The following is a 12,258-nucleotide window of genomic DNA, read 5'->3' on the forward strand; positions in this document are numbered from 1 at the left end:
GCATCATCAATGTGGGTGCCTTTGTTGACCCAGGAAAATAGCTTCCTGGTGTAATGAAGGAAGCCAGTGAGCATGTAGCCTGTAATCCTTTAAGTCTCAACTGAAATTTACCATAGAAAAACAGGACCAGTAAGGAATAGGAATTACTCTATAGTGCAAGGAGAATCCACATAGTTAGACCTAGGATCCCCTGGGAGAACTCCTCCAATTTAAGCAAGTGGGGTGATACATTGCTCTATAGCAGTCCTCTGTCAGGTTCCTCTGTCTGGGACATTTAATGACTATCAAAATGGATAGTCTGTATGTATTAGGTGAGTTAGGTAAGAACAAATGGTCTAATACTGTGTTACTTCAAAGACTTTAAGCTTTTACAAAAGATGAAGCCATTATAGTCTCTAATCTATTCACAGCAGTCTTGACTTGCACACACACACACACACACACACACACACACACACACACACACACTAACCTGGCTTTGATTTTGATGACTTGAATATGTTCACTTAGCAACAGCAAAGTCTCATTAGCTTAGCGTGTGTCGTCATTTGGACCCCGAGTATCGACTTTTTATTGAGTGAAATGTTCAGAATAAAAAGTGTAACTCAGACTCTGGATGTGTGTGTTTATAACACACTGCCTATGACACAAGCTGACTCTCAAGAGCATTCTCACTGACTCGTTTATCTTGGCAGGCATGCACTTCTCTCTTCATAGGTCTACACCATTTTCTGAAATAACAGGCCATCCTATCATGAGGGAAAACATAACTCGTCAGACTTTTCATCATATTTATTAGAGTCTCTGTTTCTTTCGAGAACTCCAGGATGACCTTGTTCCCTCTTTCTTCTTTGCCTTTTCTTTCTAGCTTCATCTTTCCATGCCCCTAACATTGCTGTTTTAGGTCTGGGGATGAAAACAAGAACAAGGGAGATGTGAACTCTGTCTTCATGGCACATCCTTTCCTTCCCTATGGAGAAAGACCCAGAGCAGTAAATGAATTCAACCTCAAGTGATGTGGAGACAGAAAAAAATGCTGGGACAGGAGTGAGGAAGGGAAGGGGAGGTGCAAATTGGGTGCACATAGAAGGCCTCTGACAAATCAGTGGAGATAAGCAGAAAGCTGGAGGAGAGCGAAGCCCTAAGTTCAGTGCCCTCTTTCAGGAAGCTGCTTGTCATGTGAGAGGAGTCGCCTTGATAAGGAGCTCATGGAAGAGGGAACAAGATAAACCTGGAGACCAAAGCATGCACTTAATGACTTAGATTTGTTTAAATTTTACTAGAATCAATGAAGACATTGTCAAAGGGGGAAACTACATGGTCTAGTGTATTTTAAGTTAATATAGGGCAAATAAAGTCCTACCCTAAGAAAGTTGTGTACATTGTAAAGTTGGGCTAGGCACAAAGAAATTAGTAACTGAACATACAGAATGACATTTCAAATCTAGGCGTTCAGTCAGAGATATAAGCTCTTAGCCTTCTAGCGTGTTCTGTGTGGTGATGAATGGCAAAGGAGAGCCTAGAGGGAACTTAGACTGATGAATGGTCCTTTCTTGTTCATACAGTCAGGGCAGCTGCCTGGTATATCTTGTTCTAGGATTCTGCTCTGCTTCAATATTCAACATTTCTAGTTCTAACATGCACGTCTGCGGTTGTTGTGGCAGTAGAAAAATGGCATTTAGACTCCCCTCTGAGCTTCTGTCAGAAGCAATACACACTGTTTCTATTTATGTGTCACAGACTTAAGACAAGTATTTGCTAACAAAGCAGAAGAGTCCCAGGATGCAAGGCGCACTAAAAACTGCCACTTCAACTGTAATTTCTTTGAACTTCATGGAAACACAAAAGCTAGTTCACAAGTATCTTGATTTTTCCCAATGAAGATGCAAAAGCGCAGAAAACCTAGCTCACTGACTCTAAGACCTACAGATAGAATTTACATCCAGGCATTCTGACAGAAGGTATGATGCCCTTCTAACTGTAGACACTACTGTGGATTTGTAGGTTGGTAATTCTTAAGATGGCAAAAACAGAAATAGTGGAAATGAAACTCAATAATATGAAGGTTCCAAGACTGGTGAGTTACCAAGAATTCCCCTTCAGCTGTCTTGAGTTGAGAATTAATGTATGCCGTCCCCCACTATCTTAAACACACACACACACACACAACGTCACGTCACGTCACGTCACATCACATCACATCACATCACATCACATCACATCACATCACATCACATCACATATAGTTAAGGACCAAAGGCAGTGAGTTAGAACCAGTTGAGACTTAACCATTTGAAAGCATTCCATGGAGAAGAATGGAATGGGGTCACAGCAAACAAGAAACTAATCCTTAAACCATTGCAGTGGCCACTGACAGACAGTAGAGGACCATCCAAGCTGTTGGATCACTAATCAACATCCGTGAACATGGAGAAAGTCATTCTAGGACAGCCCCGTATTGGCGTTTTTTAACAGAGTTAAATTGTTAATTGTTGTTTAACAGAGTGAATGAGGGAACTTTGTGAACCAGAAGATTGAAGATTTGAAGCAGAGAGACCGGACAGTTCATTTTAGGAGATACATTTGACTTGTCAGGAGTTAAGTAGGCAAATTGAAGCTTGGCACACAAATCAAGAGCAGAGAGAAACATTTAAGATTTATCAGCCCTCGGACTGAAAGCTGTTTCGTGAGGTAGGAAGAATGCATGTGAACACCGCAGGAATTTTTTCTTTTGTGCAGACACAAATTTTCAAGCAATTATTCATATTTGTTTAAGAATTATATTCACATGTACCTCTCAACCTAAGATTTTGCAATTACAATCACAGTCTATAAATGAAATTGCAAATCCAATCATTCATGTTCTCTCTTTACTCTATCTTTGGCATACTATGCCTTCCATTGGGAAGCCCCCTGCGTCACCCTGGGGTTAAATATCCTGTTGAGACCCATTCTCAACCTCTACCCAAGGCTCTCTTATGCAATGTCTTCCCTTGGTGTTCACTGCAACAGATCCCATTTTCTGGGCAATTCTTAATATCTCATCTCATACAGTATACAATCTTTATCACATCTCTGTTTGTCAGCTGAAAATGGCTCCATAAATATTTGTGAGATATTTCTCAGAAGCATCTCATTCTGGGGTTACATTTGTTCAACTTCACCCTATACTTATAGCAGGAAAACTTTTCTTTAGGCATGAGGCAGAAAATATAGGAGACAAGAAATATTAATGCTTCTGTAGCAGCTTGCAAATTCAAGTTTATTAAACATTTCAGGATGTGACTGAAATATTTAAATCTTATCTTAAGTTTATTCATTTGTGTGTGTGTGTGTTTATCTCTTCATGCATGTACATTCCAGCCATCAAATTTTAACTAACATCTGCTGTGCACTCAGCCTTGTTGGCGTGCTACTGAGTAAGAGAACTTGGACCCAATTATGCTAAAATTGCTCAGATTTTTACCTAGGGGTAACACAAATTCTGCCAGTGAATAGTTTTAAGCCAAGGAGTAAACTGTCTGATTGGAGCTATTTGGAGCAGTTTGAGGGATGTATAGTATTGACTGGGGTGGGGAGGAACATTCAGTGAGGAACTTCCCTGTGACCTTAGATTCTGGGCACATTGCGGAAGGTTGATTTCTAAATGTCAAGGTAAGCATTTCCATCATAGAAAGTGTTAGAAAACAGAAAGTTAAGGCACACATTTGAATCTTCACAGAAACAAGAAGAGGCAAAGCAGGGGTTTTTAATATTGACTGATTTGTTTCTATAGATTATGAGTCCTTCCCTCTATAGACTATGCTGCCTCCTACTATATTTCAGTGATAAGAGCATTCACACTAGCAGTGCAGTGTTGAGGGCATAAGAGGAAATGGCTGTTCTGTGGACAGTCTGAAAAGGATTATGGGTAGAATGCGATGCCTGATGGGATATGTGGTAGAGACACTAAGAAAGCAAGGATGGCTTCTTCAGGATTTCAAGATGGAGAATCTGGGTGAATCGTAATTTCAGATAGAGGCAGAAATGTGAGGAAGTCGAGGAATCTGTTTAAACCCAATGTTATCCCTGAGGTTCTTGATCTTTGCAGAGGAGGCACATAATTATTAGAGGGAGAAATGGGATGGCTGGCTAGGGTGGGTCAATAGGCTCTCACAGACAGTCTGGGGTTGAATCTCTTGGGCCCGTTCCCACCAAGAAGTGACAATCGAGTGAAGAGTGGAGGTTTCCAAGGTATAACCAAAATATTTGGTTTCAGAAAGCATGGCTGCTGATTCATAGCTGTTGATTGATGTGGTACTGGAAACAATAAGGGAAGGAAGGGTTCAACTCAGTTTAGAGAATTGCTATCCTTGTAGGACACCCTGTGCAAAAAAATAAGTACACAAATATATTTATAATGGTTTTCCATCATCTAATTATTAATTAGAGATATATTAATTTCTTAATTATTTTCACCCATGCATATTGAAAAATTGAGATTTTAAAAAACTACCAAGTGTTCAGCTTGCTTACTGCTTGAGTGGCTGTGATTTTTATGAGTTTGGCACCACGAAGGAAATACTTCTTTTTAAAAATGCTTTATGTGTTCTATTTAGTTATTTCTGTATTGTTTGAAAAATATTTTGTAACAGGTTTGTGCTCTGAGAACCTTAAGGCATTATTAGAAAAAAAGAAGATCACTAAAGATTTCATAACACAACTCAACTTCACAAAATAATGTATTTAATATTCTCATTAAAAGTGGAACTGAGGGAGGAAAAAAAGACAACCCACTGGTATTTAGAAAGATGTGGGAAAGCAATATCTTAAACACAGAAAGGGGCAGCAGATTCAGTACTCTCCCAGGATTGGCAGTGTTTGCGAATATACTCATAACTTGATCTTTCTTTGTATTTCATTGTGTAATAAAAAACATATGGTAGTATGAATCACTGTGTTTTTCTGTTCTTTTTAATTTCTTTTTTTTCTTGTTGATTAAAAAATATTCATGACCAATATAGTAAAAGTGCATGTTATTCACCTAATGAAAAAAGAAGTTTTATAATGAAATCTTCACAATAAAAGTATTTTAAGGTCTATAATGAGCACTGAATGGCTTTTTTAAATACAAATAAGTAAGGCAGAAATAGAAATATAAATCAATAAACATATTTGTCTTCAGTTTTCAGCAGTCAACTGGCCCCGGTTCAGTGACTTTTAATAAGATAATATTCTGACTGTATTCTAAATTTGATATCCTAAACAACCAACGTGGCTTTCACTATCAAAAAAAAAAATGGCTGGTATTTGAATGCACATAGTCAAGAAAATCAGGTTTATCGAATGTTCACACTTCCCCTTCTCCCTTTTTTCGTGCACACCTTTCCATCCTGCCTAAGAGCTGGGAAGTTTGGAGGCAGTGTGAACTTCACATATAAAGTTTCTTTTATAAACACTCCACTGACCAGACTTGGGAAGGACAAGTAGAAGCGCCACCGTGAAACCTCCGGTCACCATGTGCCTGCAGGATTCCTGGAAGGTCACGGCAGGGTCTATGTCTGGTCCACTCAAGTGTATGTTTTTCTCCAAAGCAGACAGCCCCAACTTTGGAGACTAGGAGCCACAGTAAAGCTCAAAAGCTGGGTGCAGTTCAAATGCTCAGCATGAAGTAGCGATGCTACTCTCTAGCTTGGGGGAAGTTTGCTCCTCTGAAACAGCTGCTGTCCACATCTGGAGGCGGTGTCAGAGGGAACTGCATGTATACCGGCTGATGACGGTTTTCAAGGCTTGAGGCTTGAAAGGGAGAACAGTTGATTCACTGGGCCATCCATCCCCCCTAGCATGCAGGCCGGGAGCTTTGGTTGTCACCCTTCCAGACAACTGAAAAAGGATATTGCTGGTAGAAAGACTGCAGTTTGTAGATTTATGGTATTTCTGTGATGCCAGGGCCGCACGTACTCTAGAGTGATGAGGCCTAGCTACCCCTGAGCTCCACTTCCGGCTCCATAGTTACACTTGCGCTACCCAGACAGTCACTGACTGAGGCTAGAGCAGACGTGCTTGGAAAGCATCACCTGTTCTGTTCTCCTTGGAACACGCCAGCTTCGCAGCTGCTGGCCTTGCATTCTTTCCTCAACTCAATGTATCTGGAGTTCCCATCACCCTAACTTAGCACATGCTAGGTATAATATCCCCATGCTGGTAGTAAACCACCGTCTATTGGCTCCATGTCCGAGACGAGCTGGACACGGCTAAATTTATTTTCTCTGCTTTTAAGATACAAATTAGATCGTCACTTTCCAGACTGTTTCTGTATGGCTACAAGGCATGTTATTGCTAATAAAGTGGTTTCCAAATGAAGAAAGTTAAAAAGTGTCACATGGTTGCCACCTGTCGCTTTCCCATTTGCAATGAGTACAGAGAACATCGAGAGCATGTAGAAGGGTGGAACCATAGGATAGAATGTTGGTGCTCCTGAATGGTTTTTACCATCAACCAGAGTGAGTTTAAGTGGGTCAATACATAGTCTTCATGGATCCTTAAAGGACTCTGCTAACTAGGCCCAGATACCCACCCACAACACTGGAGAGATAGGAAATACGTGTTGCTTTAAGATGCTAAACTCATGGTGACTTGTCGTCAGAAACAGATGACTTATAGTGTTGAATGTGGCAGATGCTGAATGCAGGATCAATTTAATGAGTCCTCCAAATTTCTGACACATGCAAATGACAAACAGGAGACACAAATGGAGATGAAGGTTGAGTTTCTTATATGACACCTTATTTGAGAGGCTTAGGAAATCTCAATTAGAAAAGTCTAGTGGAAAAACAAGCCTGTATCTCAGGAGAGTGATTTGTTCAGATCTGAAGTTATAGACTTCATTATACAATAAGAACTAATAATGAGTGTTTAAAGGTAACTGACCAAGGAGAGTCTATGTAGGACCAGTGTAGAATCTGAGGGATCTTGGCATTTAAGGGGCAAGAAGAGTAGAGAAGCTTATAATGGGGACCAAGAAGTCCCTATCAGCAAAATAAGCAACCACAGAAGGGAGAGGACTTCGCTGAGTGCAGTGGTTCTCAACCTATGTAACAGATTGACTCATGGACTTGTACACACGGTGGCATAAGGAACTGGGAATCTCCAAAATAACTTATGAACTAGGCTTGACCTGCCATGAGCAAACCGAAGGGCACAATTTTAGTGTTCTAGCATTTTAAAAAGTGCTGTAAAATGAGTCCCCGTCACTTTATCTTGTAAAATCTGAGGCAGGCCGGGCCTCAGAGACACCTCCTCAGCATGATGTCTGTTCAATCCAATGTTTCCTGCCCTCAATGTCCAAATGATCATAATAATTTAAATAACATACTAGATTCTTTCAGTAGAGGTCTCCTGATAACTCACTGAACAAATAGGTTACTTCAGCACTGGTGGATCTGGATCACAGAACTAATATTCGTGAACTTATAATTCACAGTGGTGCTTACTTAAAACTTTCAATTTCTGGTTTCAAGTCAATAGTCCTATGTGCTTTGGGAACTGTCTTTGAGGGCAAAAAGTTTCTTATCTTCTGTTCTCTGTAGTGCTTATAGATGAATGTGTTTATGGAAAATGTGCAGACAATACTTCTGAGTTCACTTTGTTAGGATGGGGCAGCATTGATAGATTTGTACTGGTGCACTACACACACACACACACACACACACTACACACACACTACACACACATACACACACACACACTCACACACTACACACACACATACACACACACACACACTACACACACACACACTACACACACACACACTACACACATACACACACACACTCACACACTACACACACACTACACACACACATACACACACACACACTCACACACTACACACACACATACACACACACACTCACACACTACACACACATACACACACACACTCACACACTACACACACACACACTACACACACACACACTCACACACTACACACACACACTACACACACACACACACCACACCCACACACACACACACATACACACACACACACTCACACACTACACACACATACACACACACACACTCACACACTACACACACACACACTACACACACACACACACACACACACTACACACACACACACACACACACACACACACACACACTCCACACACATCTTAATTGAGCTGCACTGTACAGTCCGTCTGTACATGGCGCCAACTCTAAGCTGATGATACAGGCTACTTTTGAGTAAGTGGATGAGGCTGCTTCTGCCTTTGGCTTCTGGCTGCCCAGTTACCTTCAGGATTGGAGCCGGCACCACTTCAAATTCAGGCACAGTACATCGTATGTAATGCTATGTGTGGGGAGATCCTGTTGACACACTTTGTCTGGGCCCCTGCTAGTAGGGTCTGATCAAACTGTTTCCTTCTCCTCCTTATTTCCTGCTAGTGGGTATACTATGGAAGGAGCTCTAGAGGAGCTATTGGGTACTGAGAGGATGAAGGTAGATCGATGTGGACAGTCATCTTATCTTTCTCATTCCTTAACCTGTCAGAAGTCTTACTGGTCTAACCTAGCACATTCGACCCAGTCTCTTCTCCCACTATCCTTGCTGCTACCTTGGCACAAGACGGCTTCTTCACTTCTGACTAGTCTCTCTGCTTCTGTTCTTGCTTCCCTCTAGTCAATGATTGATCCTTCAGCCATTACTATCTTTCCAAGGTAAGTCCTCTCTTGTCTTTTCAAAGCCTTAAAGTTCTTACATGGCTTTACAACACTCCTTATCTCAACTCTATGGCTACTACTCGCCCCATGGCTGACCATTCTAACCTCTGGTCTATGTGCAGTTCTCTGAAGACGCTGGATATGTTCCCGCCCTAGGTTGCTTGCACTAGCCACTCCTGTACGCCTCCAATTCTCTTTTCCAAGATAATGCTCCTCCTTGAAGCTTTTGCTCAAATCTTTTCCTGCATTGTAATAGGCTTTACTTGTGACATTCTTAGCTCTCTTGTTATTTCATTTTGGGTAAACAAAATATAAAACATGCAGCCCTTCCATTCCTTTCATTCCATGAGAAGACCTCCCAAGTCCGTGACTTTACTCACACCAGCCCGTGCCTGCTCGTCCATGGAATGCAGCAGCGGTTTGACAAGCTTGCCCATCGAGACTTGCTCACGTGCCTTCCTGCTTTTCCCTGAGTGACGCCAGGATAACCAGGGACACTTGGACAAGACTTGGAGTTAAGCTAAATGGTGCAATAGTGCCCCACTGAGCCCAGTCACAGTCAGCAGAACTCCATTTGTCTCTTATGCATACATGAATAAAAAAATTGCTTTGGGGTGTAGGATTTTGTAGGATTACTGTGTGAACAGGTGAGGGACCTCACATGAAGTCTGTGTATATACTACTACTAAGTAACTATACATGGCTTAGGTTTAACTTCCATATTATGATCGTATTTTTCCTGCCTTCCTTCATCGGAGTGGGCTCCACAGTGGGTGCGGGGTGGGGGGATGATGCTTCGCTTACATATGCATCTCAGGCTCACCTCACAGGCTGCTCTGGGTGCTGACTGCTGGGACACAAGCGTAGCCTGGATGGCTGACAGCAAAGGCAGCATAGCACAGGCTGGCGTATGGACTTGCTTATTCAGCACTCTTGGAGTTTAGACTTCCAGGTCAACTTTCTGAAGAATACCCGCATTCACATTTCTGCATGATTTCCTGGCTCTGCCTCCACCCCATGTGGCTAACAGTGCACTAATGGGGAAAATCGCCGGTAATATTCCTTTAACAAGTTATCCAAATATTTTATTTGGATTATGCGGATTTGAATTCCCTCTAAAGGGCTGGACTCCTCTCAGTTCTGTGATTGCTGCAGAAGCCAAAGGGCATCACAATTTCAAAGCACCCATTTGCATGGATTTAATGCAGTCTGAGGTGCTGGGGCACAGTTCTGGGAGCCTGTGAAGCACAGGTGTACCCCACCACTCACCCATCTTCTCAAAGCCACTGTCTGTGAGGCTTTAATAGGTTTTAATATGGAATGGAAGCCTGAAGGTAGCAAAAGCAATTAAATCTAGAACTAGAGGCTCATCTGAAATCAAAGAGTTCCTTGTCATCCAAATGGCCCGGCTACAAATGCTTGTCTCTTCAGGGGCCCTATTAATGCTTCCTTCATGTAAAAAACATACACTGAAGCTTGCTGGCTGTTAGCCTAGTAAAAACTGGCCCTCCGCTGTAGCTGACCATCTGTTTTACTGGTGCCCATCTGAGACTCACATTCTTCCAAGGTGAAGCCCCAAACAGCAGCAGAGGAAGCTGCAAAACTACTTGGCCCTCTCTGTCCAGATGTCTTGGGCAGAGTAGAGAAATGCTATCTCTCTGCAGGCACTCAGACTTAGGCTGACATGAAGCCTTAATGTCTGTCTTGGAAAGCTGACACTGTGTTAAACAGGCTTCTATCCAACCCAGACCCCACCCTGCCCAGGTTGGCTGCAGACCCCTCTGGGTCTTCTGCGCTCTGAAGGTTTTCCTCTCAGTATAGCCAGATTTCTGGTACTTAGCCTTGCCCCTGCCTGAATGTGGTCCTAACCCCCTCTGCTTACGAAAAGGTGGCTAAATAGCACAGTCAACTGTAGCATAGAGAGGAAGGCACATGCAGCGCGATGGATGGAGCCTAGCTCTAATGTGGAAGGGTGGTGATGCTGGGCAGAAGGTACTGTAGAGATCTGTTTTGTTTTAAGCCTAGTTCATCTGTTATGTCTTACAAAACACCACCACCAAACAAAAATCTCTACTGTCCTATTACCTTTAAAGATGGTAGCATTACTTTATGACTAGCCTCCTGTAGGCCATCATTACACAGTTTACAGAGAGGGAGAATGGTTACATTGTGACTGGCTGGTTCTGTGTAACGTGACAACTTATGAGAGAGGGAGGAACGTCAGTTGAGAAACCACCTCCATGAGATCTAGCTGAAAGGCATGTCTCAGTTAGTGACAGAGGGAGGGTTCAGCCCATCATGAGTGGTGCCATCTCTGGACTAGTGATCCTGGGTTCTGTAAGACAGGCTGAGGAAGCCATGAGCAGCACTCCGTCATGGCCTCTGTATCAGCAAACATCTTAATGAATAGATATTCCGATTTATTTAATAAATTGACAATTAACTAAAGCTTTGGCTCTTTTCTAAGATTTACTCCACCTTGGAGAACATCCTTTGTCTCTTTGTCCAGCCATCATTTTATACCATAACTGATTTTTTTCACTAAATAGATCCTACATTAGAACTAATGGGAATCTTATGTATCTATGTATATAATATTATCCTTCATCTTCTTATAAAATAAGTACTTGCCATTCCATAAAAATATAAGAAGTTGGCACCCAAAAAAGTAAGGGAAACGTATGTGGCCCACCTCCATTAAAGGCTAATACAGTAGTATAAAGGTCTTTTAAATATGATAACTAAAATCTCAAGATTAGGTAGGATTAAGTAGTCTCCCTTGAAGAATAGGAAAATGGTGAAAAAGGACTTGGCATGAAAGCTGACTGCAGGAAAAGCCCTGTATCCAGGTACCCTGGACCTCTCCTGCTCTTTGGAAGCAGAGAGGAACTTTTTATCAACCTTTCTCACATCAGACCTGTGCCAACTTCATGAGACACATCAATGGACCCTGAAACGCCAATGACAATCGGCTCCACTGACGGCTGACCATCCAAGTAGGCAGCACCGAATTCCTTGCCCTGCTCCTTAAGTCCCTTTGACGTTAGGTATTTAAACCATGTTTATGATTTGGTATTTCTGAGTGTTAATAATGTTAGTCTTGGGGTTATTACATTCTTTCAACCCTCTGGCTTTTGCTGTGGCTATCAGAAAGCCCTGCCCTAACATGGAAACTTCTGTTGATGAATTCTTCCTATTTCCTTCTTGGCGCATTTTTGCTAAATTACACAGTGATTGTAAAACTCATGTTAATCAACACATACTTAAGTCTATTGTAAAATCTGGCCTTTAATTGCAGAATTTTCCTTGTGCCTACAATTGTCAATCCTCTAGATCGAGGATTAATAAATAGAAATATAAAAAAATCAATTGTATAAAATGACTAAAGCCTTTGGCTTTCTCATCTAAAAACATTCCCATTAGTTCTAATCTAGGATCTATTTGGGAAAAAAAAATCAATTATCACTTTATAAAATGATGGCAGGGCAAGGAGCTGTCAGAGTTCTTTCTGCTACAGAAAAGCATCACACACTGTTACAG

The sequence above is a fragment of the Rattus norvegicus genome, chromosome 7 (genome assembly GCF_021556685.1).
Source record: "Rattus norvegicus strain SHRSP/BbbUtx chromosome 7, alternate assembly SHRSP_T2T, whole genome shotgun sequence".
Classification (NCBI taxonomy): Eukaryota; Metazoa; Chordata; class Mammalia; order Rodentia; family Muridae; genus Rattus; species Rattus norvegicus.